Source organism: Lepidochelys kempii, chromosome 2 (genome assembly GCF_965140265.1).
Source record: "Lepidochelys kempii isolate rLepKem1 chromosome 2, rLepKem1.hap2, whole genome shotgun sequence".
Lineage (NCBI taxonomy): Eukaryota > Metazoa > Chordata > Testudines > Cheloniidae > Lepidochelys > Lepidochelys kempii.
Genome location: NC_133257.1, coordinates 167,440,125 through 167,459,343, shown reverse-complemented (window position 1 = coordinate 167,459,343; position 19,219 = coordinate 167,440,125). Strand labels below are relative to the sequence as shown.

Genomic DNA, 19,219 nt, shown 5'->3' with positions numbered 1-19,219 from the left:
AAAACAGTGTGCAACTGCAGGTCTTGTGTAGTTTAGGCCCCGCAGGCAAGATCTGGGTGTGTCAATCTGGTAGATAAACTCAGCAGCTGTCTAACTCTCCACAAAATAGCCAGGGGGAGGAAGCATAAAGATCCTTCACAGCCTTTAGCCTAATGGTTAGGGTGCTCACCCAGGATGTGGGAGACCCTGGTTCAATTCCTCCCAGTGAGAAAAAGTGATTTGAACAGGGATCTGCCAACCTTAGAGATGAGCACCCTACCCACTGAACTACAGAATATTCTGATGTAGGTCTGTCTCTACTGCTCTTGTTGAAAAGTAGAATATTAACTAATTAAATTGAACCAGAGAGAGAATCACACTATAGTCTAATGGGTGGAGCACTCACCGGGGAGATTGAAATCCCTTCTCATCAGGCAGAGGAAAAAACTGAACTGGGGTCTCCTACATCCTGGGTGAGTATCCTAACCACAGGACTAAGGTTATGAAGGACATCCTCCTCCTCCATCACCATTTTGTACAGAGTAAGGCACCTAAGGTGCCTGACTCAAGGAAAGGGGTTCCCAGCTGTGGGCTGCAAGCAGAGATAGCACTGAACTCCACGAGAAGGGTATGGTAAGGACATACCCTTCTTATCAGCAGTGCCTACTGGCAGTGCCTCACCTAGCATGAGGCCTTTTGAGGATCACATTCTAAGGTGCCTATTTCTCCCCAGGCTTTGTACAGGCAGCCTAGGCACATACTGAGGCTTTGCCGATCCCATTAATTTTCCATGCACCGAGAAGTTAAGCATTGCAACACCCCTTGTCACCAGACCATCATCTCTCCTCACAGATGTGCTGCATCTGAATCCTGCCATTGGGAAGTCTGTGTTCAAATGCTACTTCCATTGGCCATATGCAAAGTGAGCACAAAATGCCATAGAGTTACAGCCGGGGAAAAAAGCAGTCTGACCCACTGAGAAGTTGCTTATTGATACAAGAACAATTGGTCTAGAAAATGCAAAGTCTTAGTTATGACAAAGAAACCCTTTCACTTCTCAGGCGATGCTGGTAATATTAACAGTAATGCAAAAGAATCACTCAATGCACAAGGCACTTCTAGTTTGCTAGGAGATGGGAGTAGAACATATAGTAAAAACCAATTAGCGCCAAGGCCCCCCTAAATGGATTTTATTAGCAACATAGAGTTGAGCTAGAACAGAGATCAAATACCCAGTGATACTTTTCTGAAAGGCAGTAATCATAAGGCTAAAGACAACAGGAGTTTCCCTTGCACAGTGTACTAAGCTTCTGAAATTTTAGCTTTTTACAAGTTTACAATCTATGCATATATTTTGACATAAAGGAATGACTGATTCCTCTTCTGGAATAATGTTCAAGAAATTAAAATGTTACCAGTTTAGTAAGCGAGACCATCAGAGTATTTAGCCTCAGTCCCCATTCCCTTTTCCCCTTCCCAAAGGTTTAGTTAGGAGTAAAGGGTAGTTTTGGTGTGTGAATCTTAAAAGTTCAATAGCTTGGTTGAGATTAGTTTCTGAACATTTTAGAGATGAAGTCAATAAGTTGCCTGAATTCTGACTTTTGCCCTTCACCTCTGGAATGTTTCAGAAACCAGTAACACTGACATTTTTAGTAGAATAGCTAGAAGTTAAGCATTTTATATGCACTAAGTAAAGCATAAAAGAAAGAGTTAAGTCATCCATCTGGTAAGGTTAAGGGGGAAAAAAGAGGGACTACAAAAGGTAGAGGAGGAGTGGAATAACGAGGCTTTGAAGCACCCAATTCTTTGCCAGCAATCAAAGAGTTGTCATATAAGAAATATTTCGAGCAAGCTGCAAGACAGATTTCTGGATACTCCATGTGATTCAGTCCAATTGCTACTTCCCAATGAAAAACACATTTAAGTTTTGAAGTTAGGCAAAATGTCATCTTAATTGCTCCAGGAGAGGAGATATTCTCTCTCACAAACACAGCGAGGTTCAGGGCAAGAGTTTCAGGTTTTTGTACAGTGATAGCAATCAGCACTTAAAAATTATCTAGAAGCTATTTAATGGGTTGATTTTTTTTTTTTGAAAGCGCCACTAATTTGTGTGTGTTGTGAAACAACGAAGAAAATTATAAGTGCCATTCTTAAAACTGCTAAGGCTGCAACTAAGATGGCAAAAAAATAGAGTCCCTAGATTATGGGCAACAGAGACCCTATTACATTACCGAACAGCACTGCATTTTCTCATCATGGTGATGTAATGGAAAGTGATATTGCAGAAGACTGCAGCATCATTCACTCCTGACTCAGTTACAGCCCTCAGCAACCACAAGCTCATATTCATAACATGCCCTCAACACTACCCATCTTTACGTTAGTCTTTTGGCATCTGTGTCCCCTACTCCTACAGGACAGGAGTACTTTGGTCAGTCTATTCAGCAAATCAGCTGAAGTATGACAACCGCAACTGTTGCTTTGTAAGAAAGTTTCATCCAAGCCTGTCAAAGCTTTGGATCTCAGGCTCCTTTTGCTCTCACTGGACGGCTGAGCATTTCCTCCATGGCATGCTCAATACAGCCTGCCAGAAAAGTTTGATTTCCTATTTTTTCCTGCTGAGAACTAGTAGAAACTGGCATTGATTTAGGTTGGGAAGAATCAGATGCCAGTTTACCAGTAGTTTAAGTAAACATATGTTTACAATTACCTCGTTCATCATGACCTACTTGTGTGGAGTTGCCTTTTTGGAACTAGTTCATGTTTACTGACTCTGGTCTCTGAACAAAGCTGAAACATTAAAATTTACTGTAACTGAGAGAGCCATTGTATCAGTACCCTGCTTGAAAAGTTAGGGCCATAGGCTTCTGAGACATAAATGGATACACAAAGCAAAGACAACCACCACATTCGGTTTCTCAGGTAAAGCTGCAAACTGAGTAGAGCAACTGGGTCTCCTGGGCCACAGTTAACCCTAGCATGCTGGATAGGCAAGCATAAGCAATATAAATGACCCTCCGACATCACCACAAAAAAGTTCTCTTCAAACAGAAAGGAGGTGCCAGCTGGTCCTTTGAAGAGCTGTATCTGCTCAGACTTGTCCCCAACAGTCAAGAGGGGACATCTCATCCTGCATTTTAAGATACCTAAAGAGTAAGTCTGAAGCAAGCTACTGCAATAATAAGATATGACTGGAAGGATCATATTGCATTTCCCCATTAGAAATTTCATAGGGTCAGACAGTTCAAATTTCAAAAGAATAGTTTCTCTGCTTTTCCTAGCTTGGGTGCTGATGGGAAAGAAATTCTTATGGGAGAAAAATCTTTATTTTTTTACATTGAAAACCCGTTCATGCATCCTTGTAATAAATTAACAGAGGGATAAAACAGAAATGCCAAGAAGTTAATACAGCAACACTACCACACCCCATTAAGTTATACAACATTACCAAATGGTCTTTAAAAATGTTTACTCAGTCTAATTTCAAGTAAACATTTTAAAGTAAAGGAATCAAGTTTACAGCAGTTCTTATATCCAGTGATAGCTTTACCTAGACAAGTCAAATGACTGAGTACATCCAGAGTCCTGCAAGTGCAAGTTAGTACAACCCCTTAAAGCCCTCCGGTGTTCCATTCCCTTGTATGACTGACAAGGGAGCTTTGCTTTGCATTCACAGTTAGGCACAACCACCTCAATATATACATATCTAGATTTGTGGTGTCTAAGGGGAAAACCTCAGTGAAGCTGGTTGTGGCTCCCAGCCTAGAGAGGCTCTGCAGTATACCAGCTGCTAACAGTCTCCAATTGGACATCGGCTAGCTGGGGATTGTCAAATAACATCCTCCCCCTCCCAACCAGTGTTGCAAAGGCTGCTGGAAGAGATGGCACATGGCCTAGCTATACCATCTCTATGCCAGCTGGCGACTCCCCATCTTGGAAGAAACCTTCAGCTAGGGAGATTCAGCTACTTTTAGCCTTTACTCGCCAGTGGACTGCAATTCAGGATCTGGCCCACAGTTCACAGGAAGACCTACAGAGATTCTTGTTAGATTCAAAGTCATTTAAGTATGTGTGACACAGGGTTGCAAATGTGCTTTACATATGACTATACCAGCTGTGTTCTAGGAACAGAACTGAAATACAGATATCCATTTTACATTTAGGTAATGCTTTCAAAATAAATACAAAAACACTACTGAAAGCAAGTCACGCCTGGGTTAGAGGTTGGAAGCAAACATGCACAACAGTAGGGGAGAGGATATTTTGACTGACAAAAAACCAAGGAAACTCACTAGAACATCCAGCCAAAGCAAACAAGATCTACTTTAAGAACAAAGAGTGCAAATGAAGTACAATATTAGCGGGTGGGGAGGAGGGAAGAAACAATAAACTTCAGGCATGCGTAGGGGTTTGCTTCCATACACTATCATTCAGAACAGATGTTACCAAACATTACTTTTTAGTCTGTTCGCTGTGTGTGTTGTGCAGCATATTTAAAAACTAGATTGAGCCAAGCAAGTTTTGATATAAAAGTTTATTCATTAGACTACAACTGTACATCTGGAGACCAAAGGCAAGTGAAAGAGGAATATGCTTCTTGAACAGTCACATCTCTTCCATTCAGACCTTGCTAAGGAAATTATGTGCATGTTCTGAGCATTCTGGATATCTCTTCACTCCTCTTCCCCCTATCTAAATGAACTGAACTGAAGCAGCAGTCAGGGCTGTTATTTACACCATTTAATGTTGCAGGCACACTTTCTTCTTCCACTCAGGTTGTCTAATCTCCATACTTTTTTTTTTTTTTTTAAATAAAACGTGTCCTCATAACTCACTCGTCTTAATCCTGGGATTACCCTTGTTGCCCTTCTCTGTACCTTTGAGTGCTGTAAGTGCAACTAGCCCATGAATTTAACAATAAGTCAAACTGAAATCTTATAACTGCTTACTGATCCCATCTCCTACAAAAGCTTTGTTCAAAAAGATCACTCAAGCACCTCTGTGAAGCGATACAATTTCACTTGACTATTAAATTCAATTTTAGAAATCCAACATTCCACTCCCACCCTCTTCATGGTGCCAATTGTTGTTTCTCACTTTACAAGAGTAAAATCATGAACAAGTACAGAATTGCTCTGTGAACCTTGATCAGTATTCCTTTGACATACCAGCAACATATGTTCCCAGTTCAACAAATCAAAACATTTTACACAAAACACCACTGCAGATAGAGTGGTGCTCCCAACTGCTGAATCAGCACTTTCCATACTACTTCTAAAATAAAATGTTATGTGGATTTTAAGGGGGGGAAAAGTAGGATGGGGGCTGGCAGTTTAAATCCGCAGCAAAAGAGATTTTGCAACAGTGCATCTGCCAAACCAATTAACTGCAGACTTTCTTTTATAAGATGATACAGTTCAGGTCCCAGTCTGAAAAATCGCAAACGACGTATAGAAAGGGAGTCCATGTAGAACAGCTTTCTGCTGCTCTACCTCCAATCATGAGTCGGAGGTGGGGGAGGGCAAGAGGAAAGAAGGTAAAAACCTCTCTCTCCAACCCAAGTCTTATTTTACAATAACAGGTTACAAGAAGCTACCCAATATTACCCAGAAGCCAACAAAATGCTGTCCCGCAACAATGTTCAAATATTCCCCTTACTCCCAAATACTTGTTTTGTCAGCTACCTTCACAGATTTGCAAAACGGAAAAGAAGGAAGGTGGCAGCATCCAGGAGTGGCACTTTTGTGAGCTGTCCTTTGCCTCACTCTTCTTGCCAAAAGAGAAAAAATGCAAGGAATAGGATTTCAGACCTAAACTTTTAATACCTCTAGGAAAAGCATAGGAAAAGAAACAGTTTAGCTTTCCTAAGACCCTGTAAAACAGCTGCAATTCCAGATAAATACTTAGAAAGTACAAGCCAGTAAGTACAGCACCCCCGAGATCTGGTGCAAGTGGAAGATCAAGCTGGGAAAAGAACCACGTTCACAGATGGATTAAGAGCATGGATCTTAGTCCTCAGAGTAGCAGCCGTGTAAGTCTGTATCCGCAAAAAGAGCAGGAGGACTTGTGGCACCTTAGAGACTAACCAATTTATCTGAGCATAAGCTTTCGTGAGCAACAGCTCACTTTTGCTTAAATAAATTGGTTAGTCTCTAAGGTGCCACAAGTCCTCCTGCTCTTTTTGCAGACCTTAGCCTGTGGCTCAAGATCCCCTCTGATCGCTGCAGTCCCAGCCTCCTCCCCTCAAACACACTTTTCTTTAGGGCTTGAAAGGATCTCACATCTGACAACGAAATGGTTCAAATACGCGCACAGACTCAATGACTCCCCCAAGGGGCTAATAAAGGTCCAAACGAGGAGAGAAAAGAGAACACAGCAAACTACTAACAACTGATTCGCAGCATTAAACTCGCCTGAAGTCTTGTCACTCTGGGGTGGGGGGGGAGGAAAGTGGTTCCAGTTTTCCAGCCCAGTTTAATTGGGAAGTTTTGAAAGTGACCAACTAAATCCGAAGCCAGAGAAAGAGAATTCAGCGCACTCCTCCCCAGCTCTAAATCTCGGCTACTAAGGACCCAGCACACAAGCTCCCTAGCCGCCCTCTCTATATATACGCACACGCGCGCTGTCCCCTTGCAATTTAGCCCCATTGCCCCCGGCGTCCTCCCTCACCCCGGAGCGGAGTGGGAGCGCCTTAGCCAATACATTTGGGGTCCTGGACCTCTCTCAACAGTTTGTTCCTGCAGGACCCCCGAGATTCCTCAGCTTTCCCCCCTCGCAAGAGGCGCATGCAGGGGCTGGGGTGAGCATCAGACCTCCCCCCGATTCTCTTACCTGCTGCCTGCGGTTCCTCTTTCGCCCTCGTGGCCGCCCTCCCGCTGCCCCCTCCCCCTTGTGAGAGCCTCTGCGCGTCCGGCTCCTTCTGTCTCGCTCGCTCCGATCAAGTTTTGCTGCGGTGGGGCCGGGAGCAGAGCAGGCAGCGGGGGATGCTATGGGGAGACGGGGCAGCTTCGTAGCGTGGACCGGGAGAGGGGGAAAGTTAGACTCCCAGCGCACACGCCAAAAAAAAAAAAAAAATACGGTGCAGGGGGGACTCTGCCCAGAAAACTTCTGCCCACGCCGCCGCGGCGCCTGAACCGCTGCTGCGGAGCCTGCGCCCTCCTCCAGGTTCCCGGTGTTAACACGGGGCTACGTCCCCCTGCCGCCGAGCTCTTGCTTCGTACTCAGCTGACTCTCCAGCTTAGGAGGCATCATCTCTCCGCCCCCTTCCCCTCCTCTCCCCCTTTAATAGGCTTTAAACCCACCTCCCACCCCGGCGCCGCCTCCACGCAGCCGCAGCCCGGGCCATTCCGCGCCCCAGCCGAGCCGCCTCCCCTCCCCTCCCCGCCCCGCCGGGCGCGGGCCGGGGAAGGGCAGCGCGCTGCTGGAGCGCGGTGCCGCTGGAGTCCCCCCCAGCCCGGCGCGGGGTTTGCTGTCCAGCCTCTCCGCTCCCTGCGCCCACCCGCCTCGAGCCCGGCGAGCGGCTGTGCTGCCACAAACGCGCCCGAGCCCCGCCGCTTGCGCCCCTGCTCCCAGCGCCCCGGGCCCGCTCACACTCGCGCCGCTCTGGGACGAAACAGGCACGTGTGCGTACACGCTGAGCTGCTGCCTGCACCCCCCCGCCCCCAACGCCGTCCACACACAGACACGCACCCCGCCCAGGCTCGCTTGCATTCCACCACACCCGGGGTCCAGGCTCACACTCACCCACCCAGCGCGCATGCATGCACTCTCACTTGGCTCTGGCAGACCCACAGCTATGCGTTGCTGGCAGTCATCCTCCTTACACTGACTTTGCACACGCATGCACTCTGCTCACCTACACTCCTGGTGTCACAGTGACTTACACTTGTGCTCGCTCTCACCACTTACAGCTGCACCTTACACGCTCACCATTCACTGCTTACACACACCCAGCTTCCTCGTGTATGTTGTGCTGACAGAAATATTCACACTCACTGGGATGAGGGTTGGCCAATGGATGGTAATGCTGTTTCACATTTAGTCCGGATAGAATGGATACAAAAACAAAATAGTTAGATTTGTGCTCTCCAAGAAACAGAGTGTCGTTATTCATGAAAAAGGAAGTTGAAGTGCTGCTGTGCAAACAAAAAAGCCAAAAAACGCACCAGAAGCAGCCCGAGTGGCTGCATCGGCTGGGATTAAACCAGCCAGGCCAAACTTCTTAGCATCTATGCAGAATTATCCTAATTCATGACAATACAATATTTAAAAGGGATATTAAATCTTGTATTTCAGACCCTAAAAATGTCATGTTTTCTTTTTTAAGATTATATTATGGTTTTGGTCTAACTTGATTTTTGATCTCCCATTTCCTACCTTTCGTGGATGTTACAATTTGTTTTGCCAGTGCTTAAAAATTTATTAAGGTGAATTTGGCCCCCACTGCAGAAGCTTTCACCCCACATCTGCCCATCACCTGCCCAGCAATTAATTCTGCTCCCTAATGCCTAAAAATTTTGCCCGCACATGAGCTTTGTCCCCCACTTGCACCTGCTTCACCTCTGCTTCTTCAAATTAGCCCTGTCAGTGCAAAGCTACAACCCAAGCCAAACTCTAGTAGAAATGGGCAGAGTTAAAGACTGCAATTTGTAACGGTTAGAGTTCAGAGTGAAGCCTATGTAGGGGCTGATTGTGCAATATACACCAACTGTAGGGTTCTTGTCACCTTCAGAAGCATCTAGTTCTGGCCACTATCAGAGTCAGGATACTGCACCAGAGGGATTATTGGTCTGATGCAGTATGGTAATTCTTACATCCCTGAGGTCTTGGGGCCTGGACACTACCAAGTTGTTGGAGGGGCCCTGCAAGAACTCACAGCCATGGTTGGATCTTGATATTTTACCAGTTGGACTTGGCCACCTATAACAACCCACTCAAAGTGCGAGCAGAACCTCAGGACAGCAGGCGTACGCACTACAAGGGGCAGAAGTCCCACTTCCTGCGGGCTGGCTCAACCAGCGGGACATTACAAGCTGCCTAATCAGCAGAGAGGTTTTTTGAGGTGCGGGGGGGGGGAGCAGCAGACAGAGGAAAAGTGAAATGTTTGTGTGGTGGCATGCCTGGGGTTGAGGTGTGGCTTGGATGGATGGTTACAGGGGACAGGAGGTCTTTAAAGGAGCAGAATGTTGCGTGAGTAAGGAGGGTTGGACAGTGATAGGGGACAGAGGAGATCTGGAAAGAGATTCTAGTGTGTGAGAAATACACATGTAAACACACCCTGTACATATTGTAGGACATATTTCCAAACACCATGTATGCATAACAAGAAACTAACTACATGACCTTTTTTTCCCCCAACCTTGTCTGCCCATCCTGTTTTCAACGGCATTCTCATTTGTTTCATCAAGACCACCATTTATGCCTCAGAGAATGTGCCTGTCTATCTGTTCTGTGAGACGTACAGCATGCTGTGTGTCCTTGGAACAATTCATGGTAACAGAGACTGCAGGGGGTCCTTTACAAACTGGGCAGCCCCTCCACTCTCTTGGATTCTCAAGCACTCCCCAGGGCTCTCACACACTTGTAATAATTTGAACTTTTCAGCAGCAGGGGTCCTTGTGCATTTCAATTTCAGCCTATTACCAGGGCTGCACTGGCAGCTCCACACAATCCAAAGAATATTTTTAAGTGGCTCACATGTTGACAAGTAATTTGTGGAACTGAGAAAAGGCTCTTCCAAGGAATCCAGGGGTATCCCCCCTGAGGAAGCTTTTAAAGAAAGAGAGAGAGAGAGAGAGTGTGCGTGCACCATTTGGTGCAATCTAGTGCATTCTAAAGGTGGGAGGGGCAGAGCGCATTCTATAAACCATGCCTAGAAACACCCACTTGTAGAAAACATCAGCTTTATCTATAGAAGAGGATGAATGCCACTGGAAGCAGGGAAATTCCCAGTGCTCCTCATTATTATTAGAAACCGCTACTGACATGGATTAATTATAGCATTGTCATTCAACTTTCTATTAAACACCTTTTAAAAAGTAACTTACTATTTCTACATTGCTTTTGTTCTTCCTTCTTTCTCCGTTTTCCATTCCTTTAGTCCCCTGTTGGTGTCTTTTCACAGCTGTCCCTTCATCTCACCTTCCTCTTTCTGTACATGTGTTGTGTCCTTCCTCGTGTTCTTTCATCTCTCCATCCCTCAGTCGCTCCCTCATATCATCCCTCCAGTCTCTCACACATATCAAATAGCCTCCCACAGATGCACATGGGACCCAGCCATATGCTCACTATTCACCCATCATATACACACTCAGTGTCTCTAACCCCAGCAGAGGGCTAGGTGTGGGAAGCCACTTCTAGCACCAATGCTAGGAAGTAGGGGGCAGATCTGCCTGCTGGACAGGCTGGTGTAAGCAGGGACCTCTTCCCCCACCACAAGGCCTCCTTTGCCAGGGCTACTGGGGCCTCTCTCTAAGGGTCCTCTGCTTCAGATAGAAAGTAGGATTCAAAGAACTGCATCAGCCATAGTAATGGAGGTAGCAAGGGAGGCCTCCACAGAAGCAGCAGGAAAGAGTGACAACAGAGCTTCTTGTTCTGGCCCTTTGTTTCAGGGGTGGAGGCTCTGGGCCCTCATACAACATCATTTGTTCTAGTGAGGGTGTGTGGAGCTGAGCTCCCCCATCACAAGACACTCTGTTGTGGAGGAAAAGGAGGCTCTGAAAAGCTGCTGAAGAGGAAGATGTCTCTTGGGTCAGCCTAAGAAGAACAGCAGTAATATTCTCTCTGCCCTCCGGGAAAGTGGAAATGTGAGACAACCCCCCCCCCCCCCCCACACACACACACACACCCTCAATTGCCACAAGAGAGAAGATACTGGTGACTGAACTAACCACTTTGGTGAGGTTGACAGGCCAGGCCTTCCCATAGCCCCTACCCCATGCCCATCTGGCTTTGTGCTTGAGATCCCAATCCACTAGTGTGGTGAGGGGGATGAATGGAAAGTCTCTCCCCTTCTTCACTGGCTGTGAGTACACAGGCAGCTGATGCAGTTCCTCATTCACGTGGAGCATGCTGTCCATGCACGAAATTTTCTCCTCCTGCCTGGAAAGTGTGTGATGATGTTACCATGACATCCCATGATCCTGGAGCTAGGCCCAACCCTATTGTGCCTATTTGTTAATCATATTCAAGACGTGCTTCTTTAGTGTGGTGATGACATAGTTATACTTTGCAATTCTATAACATTTTTCATCCTAAGAGATCAGCGTGCATTACAAATGTTATGTTTCACCCTATCTAAAGAGGGGGAATCTGAAACACAAAGGGGTTAAGTGATTTGTCCAAGGTAACAAAGCAAGTCAGAATTATATCTCATGAATTCCTGGTTTTCAAATTATTCTACCTCTTCAGCCAGAGTATCACCAAACATTTCAGATTGACTATTAAAAATAAATAACAGTGTTAAAAATACACAAATGTTACATACAATACAAAAGGTATGTTGGGGGTCTTTCTTGAACCACTATTTCTGGAGCTTAACTGGCTTTCTTCCAATTAGTGTGCTCTCACTCTATAACACTGCTGATCCATCAGTTTATCATGAATTAACTTTAATACTTTACAAGTGTGAGAACATGTCTATTTGCCATTACACATGATTTTTAAAGGATTAAAATGTATATACCGTGTGTCATTATGTTACATTTTACAAACAATAAAGTTACTTGTACTGGAGCCAAACTTGTTGATAGATTCCTCTACAAGTCCTTATTTCAAAAAAAAAGAGTGTCCAGTTGCATGGTTATTAAGTGGGTGTCAACATAAATTTCCTTATATAAAAAAAAACATTTTACTAGAAGATTGTTGCAGTGTTCATTTATATAATTTTTATTTGTCTCATCATCGCAGTAAAACAAAAAACCAAAAACACTAGTGTGTGAGGAATATTTCCTGTACATTCTGGCAAGTATAAATAGTAGGCAAGACGTTTTGTTTCCTGGACTACAGCTGTATTGTTTGAAACTAAACTATACTGTCATAAAACAATTTAAATGGTTAACTATAGCTGTAGAACTAGATCCTTGTAACTGCAGGGAAGAGCAGATTTATGAGATAGTTAGCTTCTTTTCCCTGAACTAACAAATCTCTGAAAAAATTACAGTATACTATATCATGGAAATAAGGTTAAACAGCCTTCAAGATAACATACACCAACTGTAGGGTTCTTGTCACCTTCAGAAGCATCTAGTTCAAAATAACCCAATATTTCCCTGGAAAATAAGTTGTACTCTACTGCAGGGAAAACATGCAAGAATCCGTGGTGACAATGCCATTTTGTCTGTGTATCAGCATTATTTCCACTCAAAGACAGTCACAGAAGTAGGTATAAATTACAGAGACTCCAGTTCCCAAAACTTTTCTATGCAAATGAATTGGTCAATGGTATTACACCAGAGATGAGTTTGGCCTAAGAATATCACTATCTTCTCTTCTTCATAATAGTTAATAGAAGTGGTAGATAAGAGCCCACACTTAATTCTGGTATAACTTCACTGACTTCAGTGGAGTTCATTCTGATTTACCCTAGTAAAATGAGATCAGAATCAGGCTTCCATGTACTTAAAATTTCCTTGCTGTCAGAAGCATGGTTAGATTAGGGCACAGGCACTATAGGCCCATGCCTAGGGCCCCAGTCTAATGGATAGGGCCCTACCAAATTCACTTGGTCAATTTCACAGTCATAGGATTTTTAAAATAGTAAATTTCATTATGTCAGCCATTTAAATCTGAAATTTCATGGTGTTGTAGTTGTAGGGGTCCTGACCCAAAAAGGAGTTGTGGGTGGGGGGTGGGGTGTCGCAAGGTTATTGTAGGAGGGGTTGTGGTACTGCTACCCTTACTTCTGCCCTGTTGCTGGTAGCAATGCTGCCTTCAGAGCTGGGCAGCTGGAGAGCAGCAGCTGCTGGCGGGGATCCCAGCTCTGAAGACAGAGCTGCTGCCAGCAGCAGCACAGAAGTAAGGATGTCCTGGTCTGGTATTTCCACCCTTACTTCTGCACTGCCGCCTGCAGAGCTGGGCCCTCAGTTAGCAGTCACCACTCTCCAGCTGCTCACCTCTAAACGCAGCAGAGCAGAAATAAGGGTGGCATGGTAAAGTCACCCTTACTTCTGCGCTGCTGCAGGCAGGGCGCTGCCTTCAGAGCTGGGTGCCTGGCTAACAGCCGCCACTTTCTGGCTTCCCAGCTCTGAAGGCAGCACAGAAGTAAGGGTGGCAATACCATGACCCCCCCTAAAATAACCTTGTAACCCCGCTGCAACTCCCTTTTGGGTCAGGACCCCCAATTTGAGAAACACTGGTCTCCCCCATGAAATCTGTGTAATATAGGGTAAAAGCACACAAAAAAAAACAGATTTCAGGGTGGGGGGAGGGAGGGACTCATGCAACAATAGCTCTGAGAAATGTGAATTGCCCCATACCTGGGGAGTTAATCTCAAGACTCACTGCTCTTGGAGCCCCACCAACACCACCCCACCAGAGGACACTTAAGTACAGCAGGCCCAATCCACCCATCTAAACAGATACACCTTGCTTGTTGGTATTAGTACTCAGGGACCCCTGGACGCCACCCTAGCTGCTTCTGTGGGGAGAATGTCCCCTGTTGTCATTCCTGGGTAGGAGCTATCCTGTCTTTCTGGGGCCGGAGGGGCCTTCCACTGCCATAGAGAGTAAGGTTCAGAGCGATAGTGTGGACCCTGTCTTGCAGTGTTCCTGGGACGCTAAATTGCCTTATGATTGATATTATCGTAGTACCTAGGAGCCCAGTGAAAAGACTCCATTTACTTTGTCAACTGTTGAAATTATTATGACATGGTAGCATAAGCTTAAATATTGCAGGTCCCATTCTGCAGTTCTTATTCTAGAAAAGCTTTGATTCAATGGGAGGTTTGCTAAGTAAGCACTGCAGGACCAGGTCCTAAAAATACAAGTGAAATACAGATGTTCTGCACTTGCTTAGCACGGAAATAAAGCCTTGATACTTAAATAGATGAACACACGGTGTCAAATTCTCTCCCTGCGTAATGCCACTGGACTCTCAGTTTGCTCTGCGCAGATGTTTTGCAACATAAAGTGACTGTTCCTCATTCAGCTCTTACCCTGTGACACATTTTAACTTTCAGAATTCAGCCATTTTTGAGCTGTGTACAAAAAATTCAATATGACTTTCAAAGCAGAGACAAATGAAAAAAAACGTTCATCGCTCATTTCATTCAAAACCAGATGAAGATGTTTTCCTTAAAATTTCCAGAAAAATTCATCTTTATTCTGAGACCAAGCATGAGAGGACCAATTCTCTTCCCATTTACACAGGAGTAACTCCACTGAAGGCAATGGAGTTACACCAGTGTACCTTCTGTGCAGGAGAGGTTGAAATCAAGTCAGACAATTCAGTCCCAAATGGCACATTCTTGAGAAAGTTATATGAAAGAGGATGCTGGGTATCAACTTTATCAGAAATGCTGTAATTAAAGATTTCAGCCGTTGAAAAGCATCAACTTAGTTATATTAGCTGATGAACGTACTGCAGAAAAATTGCCGAGGAACCTTTAAAATGGGCTTTGCTTGGCACAAAGAAACTTCGGATGGACAAGAAGTCTAACACAGTGGTTCTCAAACTTATTTGATCGTGCCTCCTTCTTTGTGTCTATAGTAGTTTATTCCCCCCGCGCCCGCCCCCCCCACAAGTACATGTATTGATTAAAAAACATCAACATGTAACTCTCACTAAATATTAAAAACAGTAAGGCATTGATTCAAACAGAGCCAATGATCCATTGTAATAAGAACAGTAGCAAAACGGCAATTGTGGTTGATGCTTACAATTAAATGTGCGCATCGCATCGTAGCAAACAGATTAACGTACACATCGCAACGACTTTGTATAATGGTATGCAAGCTTAACAGACATCTGTCAAAATGCACAGCACCATCTAGAGTCAAATGCACAGCACCATCTAAGGACCTGATATATCTGGCGGAATAAGCATTGCTAGTTATTCATTGCTGCGGGTAAAATGTGCGCAGTACATTTTTTCCCCCTAAAGCCTCTCACACATCCCCAGAACACATTCCAGGCCCCCCCACTTAGAGAACCTCTGTTCTAACAGATTATACTTTCCATGAATATTAATGTAATATCTGGAACAAAACATTCTTTTACTAGAATTGGTTGAAGCATTTAGAATTTTTTTAATAATAAAAAATGGCCTTTCCTAAAGTGTTTTTGCTATTAATTGTTTTTACAATATTGAAAATGAAAAATATTTGGCCTTTTTTTGTGTCCCTCATCTCCTTTCTCCTTTTTCCCCTTCTTTCCTTCCCTTCTTTACATGTTTTCCATTTTGCCACTAAATGCAATAGAACAAAGGCAGTTCCAGGTGGTTTTATTTTGTTTGTTGACTTGTTCTTTCTGCTCACTCTATAACTTGTAGAAACTTTCTCCACTTTACTGTAAACTCAAGTGAGCAAAAGCAAAAATGAAAAAGATGAAGAAAAAATAACAATTTATTCTATCCATTTAGGGGTGAAATGAGGTGGGGTAAGAGGAAAAGGAAAAACTGGTTAATTGTGAAAATATTTTAAAATTTCACATTTTTGAACAGATAAATTCTGCTTCCATTTTAAAAGTCACATAACAAAAGTGACTGTTTCCAAAACATTTCACTAATTCTTTTTCATCATTCAACTAGCTCTGTACATTTTACCTTATCCTGCAGAATATTTTATCAACTACATTAAATAGTAAAGTTTAGATATTTCAGCTTCTGCCAAGTTGCACCAACGGGTTACTTTTTTAAGATCAGATGAGTATGTGAAAGGATTTTTTAAAAGTAGGTATTTGTTACTTACTGTCACATAACAAATATATTTAAAATAGAATATATTCACTGCTGAGGTTATATCATAGATGTTTCACTGTAGACTATAAAGATTTACTTTCTGTGGCTAGTTAATTTGCAACTCTCTTTTTACATTTCCTTAAAAGGCTGCACAGATTATAGTAGCTGGGGACACTCTGTAACCAGAGATAGCCTTATAAACCCTAGCAGGAGATATTTGTTCCTTCTTGCTGGTCTGCGGTAGAACAGTTATACAACTTTGTAAAAAGGCGAATGGCATTCTACAAGGGGGAAGTGGACTGTACAAAAGGAAAGCACATGAGAAAAACCTTTTGAATCCATTTGGCCCACAGCTGCATGAGAGCGCAACATCTAGTCCAAGTTTTATCCTTACAATTAACATGTCAATGAATTCAGTGTTAATTAGGACATCCTATCATATCATTATCATCATCATCCAGAAACTGATAAAGGAGAAAATGACATATTTTTGAGGTTTCAAGAGGATTTAATGTATATTGACATAAAATATAAGGTTTGCACTATTTCCAAAGGCTGTGTCTATTACTTGATCCACAAAAAGAATTTCCGGAAGCACAAAAGCTGGAGCAAGGTGCCAGATAATGCGAGATGTAAGATGGCAGTAAAAAAAAAGGACATCCCTCCCTCCATCTGCCATAAGATTAGAGTCAGCTCAAGTTATACACTATTTCTCACATGCATCAATAGAAACTAGGATTTATCTGTAAACATATAAGCCTCATTCATGGCTACACGCCCAGATTAAGGGGCAGCACAATGTAATGTCCAGATGCAGCCCAGGGGGGAGACTGTGACTCTCAGAGTGAAATCCTGGCAGAATTAAAGTCAATGGCAAAACTCCCATTGACTTCAGGATGGCCAGGATTTCACCCTGAGTCTCTCTCCCAGTTCTCCTGCTTCTCCAGGAAGGGAACAAACAATGCTGTACCCAAGTGCAGAGTAAATTTCTATGTTGGTCTGCATGATGTGAAAGGAGAGCCAAGGCTACATCTGATCTCCACCTTCTTCCATCCCCTCCTCCCACCCATGTGCACAAGGGGGGGACAGGAGGTACGTTTACACGGCAGTCGGGGTGTGATTTGCAGGAACACTGCTACACAGCTGGCAATCACTTGTGTGCCAGAAACTTCAATGGTGCGATAAGCTTGTCAGTGATGGACATAAGCTGAATGTACAACCAAACCACCTGAAGGACCTAGCCAGAGGTCTATTTGGGTGGCACTTGACTTGCAAGCATGCCACATCCCTTTGGGATTTGCCATGATGATGCTGAATGTATCTACACTTGCTTTCATCTAGCCGGCTTGCTAAAAATATCAGTGAGGATGTGGTGCCGCATGCTTCAGCCCGGGCTGCACAAGCCAGTACAAACCTAGAGGGGTAAGGCAGGCTTGTAGAGCCTGCACTGCAATGTGCTCACTGATATTTTTAGTGAGCTCACTCAATTAATGCTAGCGTGGCTACATCTACACGAGCTGCGAATTGCATTCCTGGTTGCAGTACAGCTTGTTTCTCCTCCCACACTACTGCCCTTGATGCACGTTGCCAATGCAGAGGTGTAAATGGATACTTGTGGCCTTGCTAGCACGATAGCACAGTTTGGCCCCAGCTGCTCCTCAGCACCTATCAGGGGTTGAAGAGACCCAGTCCTCTCCAACTGCAGGTTGGGGGTAGGTCAGTTGTTCAGATATAACCCAAGTCTTAATCCAGCCTTATCTCTGTTACCCACAGCAGTGCAGCCCAAGAGAGTATTACAGTCCAGTGCGCCTAATAATTTCAGTACCTCACTCAGCCACACTGTGGGACACAGGGAAAGGGAACAGAGATTAGTAGTACTGCATAATGGGCTGAGGGAGCTCAAGGTCCCCACCTTTGAAAAGCTTCATAACTACTTGGTGTTGAGCAGGTGCGTTTTTAAAAATGTGCCTTCATGCACTTGGCCAAGCTGAATAGGTCAGCCTTGTGTACAACCAGCTTATGTGGCCATGTGTGACTTGGAAAGCCACCTATTTTATCTACTCAGTAGGATTCGCTAGAACCTCCAACATTCTAGGCCAGGTCAACTCTTTTCTCATCCATTCTTCTCTCAAAATATTATAGAGGCAAGTTATTTTATATTACGGTAGTGGCTAATGGGATCCAACAGGACCAGGGCCTTGTTGTGCTAGGTACTTTTTAAACACAGGCTTGGGTTCTAGTTGAACAACTGCCCTACCACAAAGGCCTGGCTTCTGCAGCCAAAGAATTTACGTTCTAAGGCAACAAGTGACATGTTCGTTCTGGTTTTACCCTGAGTGGTTTTGAGGATTTTTAGATTCTCTTGTTCTTGTCCTCTAGTTCTTGTCTGTGAAGCATTTGAATTGACCTTTGTTTCACCTATGCTTCTGTGATGAGATCATTTAGAAAGTATCATATATATTTAAAAAAAGCACTTAAGTCTGTGAACCGGAATGGAGTGAAGATGCAGCAAGGATATTTATGGCAAATCAATGTATCCATCTAATTGCTGTCTTCCAAATTTACAGGATTTATTTTTACCATAGAAGGAATACTACTGGTAGTTTGTTCCTCCCTGAGAGCTACTGTACTTGAAACCAATTGGTGGATTTGTCATATAGTGAAAACGCGAGACAAAATTAATCACATTAGGCACCACAAAGCAATTGGAATCAAGCCAAAAGCAGATGGTAACTCAAAAAGCAATCCTCTTTCTTCTGTAGAAGTAATATTAATACTTTGCACTTCTGTAGTGGTACCCATCTAAGGATTTCAGTACGTTTTACAAATATTAATGAACTTAGCCTCACACCACTCTTGTAGTTAGGTGAGTATAATTATCTCCTGTTTATACAAGGGTAGACTGAGGCATATACATGTTAATGAGAAAATCTCTCTCTCTCTCTCATCTGAACATTTTTCATTCTGGTAGCAGGATGGGGTCCATAAACTTAGTAGCGAAGGGTTCTTCAGTCCCCACACTGTAGTAGGCAGTCCCCACTAATGAGCCCCTGTAGAGTGTCACTTCCAAAGGTAATAGCTATCATATCTGAATAAAACACTTTCAAAATGTGTTAACAACAACAGGTAATACTGCCCAACACTAAGAAATAGTAACTGTCCAACCTGTGGAAAACAAACAAGAGCTATAGATTAAATGTAAAAACAATTTTCCACCAGCTCTCCCTAAAAAAGGAAAAAACAATTCAACGCTATTTCAAATTAACCTCCTAGAAGCGGGAGATGAAAAGTACAGTACCTACCCACCCACCCACTCCAGCTACCAGAATGAAATTTTTTTATGA

At 43.8% G+C, this 19,219-nt stretch overlaps 1 protein-coding gene across 3 annotated transcripts in view; it reads right to left on the bottom strand.

Annotated features, from left to right (window-relative positions):
• Positions 1 to 19,219, bottom strand: part of GRB10 (growth factor receptor bound protein 10) — a 263,650-nt gene that overhangs the window by 193,595 nt on the left and 50,836 nt on the right. For 2 of the 3 annotated variants that reach the window (XM_073332708.1, XM_073332712.1), the window contains exon 1: positions 6,811 to 7,226. The exons of the other annotated variant lie outside the window; for it this stretch is intronic. The gene's annotated coding sequence lies outside the window, so the exon portion shown is untranslated. Of the gene's footprint in view, positions 1 to 6,810; positions 7,227 to 19,219 lie in introns of those variants that run through there. 3 annotated transcript variants of the gene reach the window in all.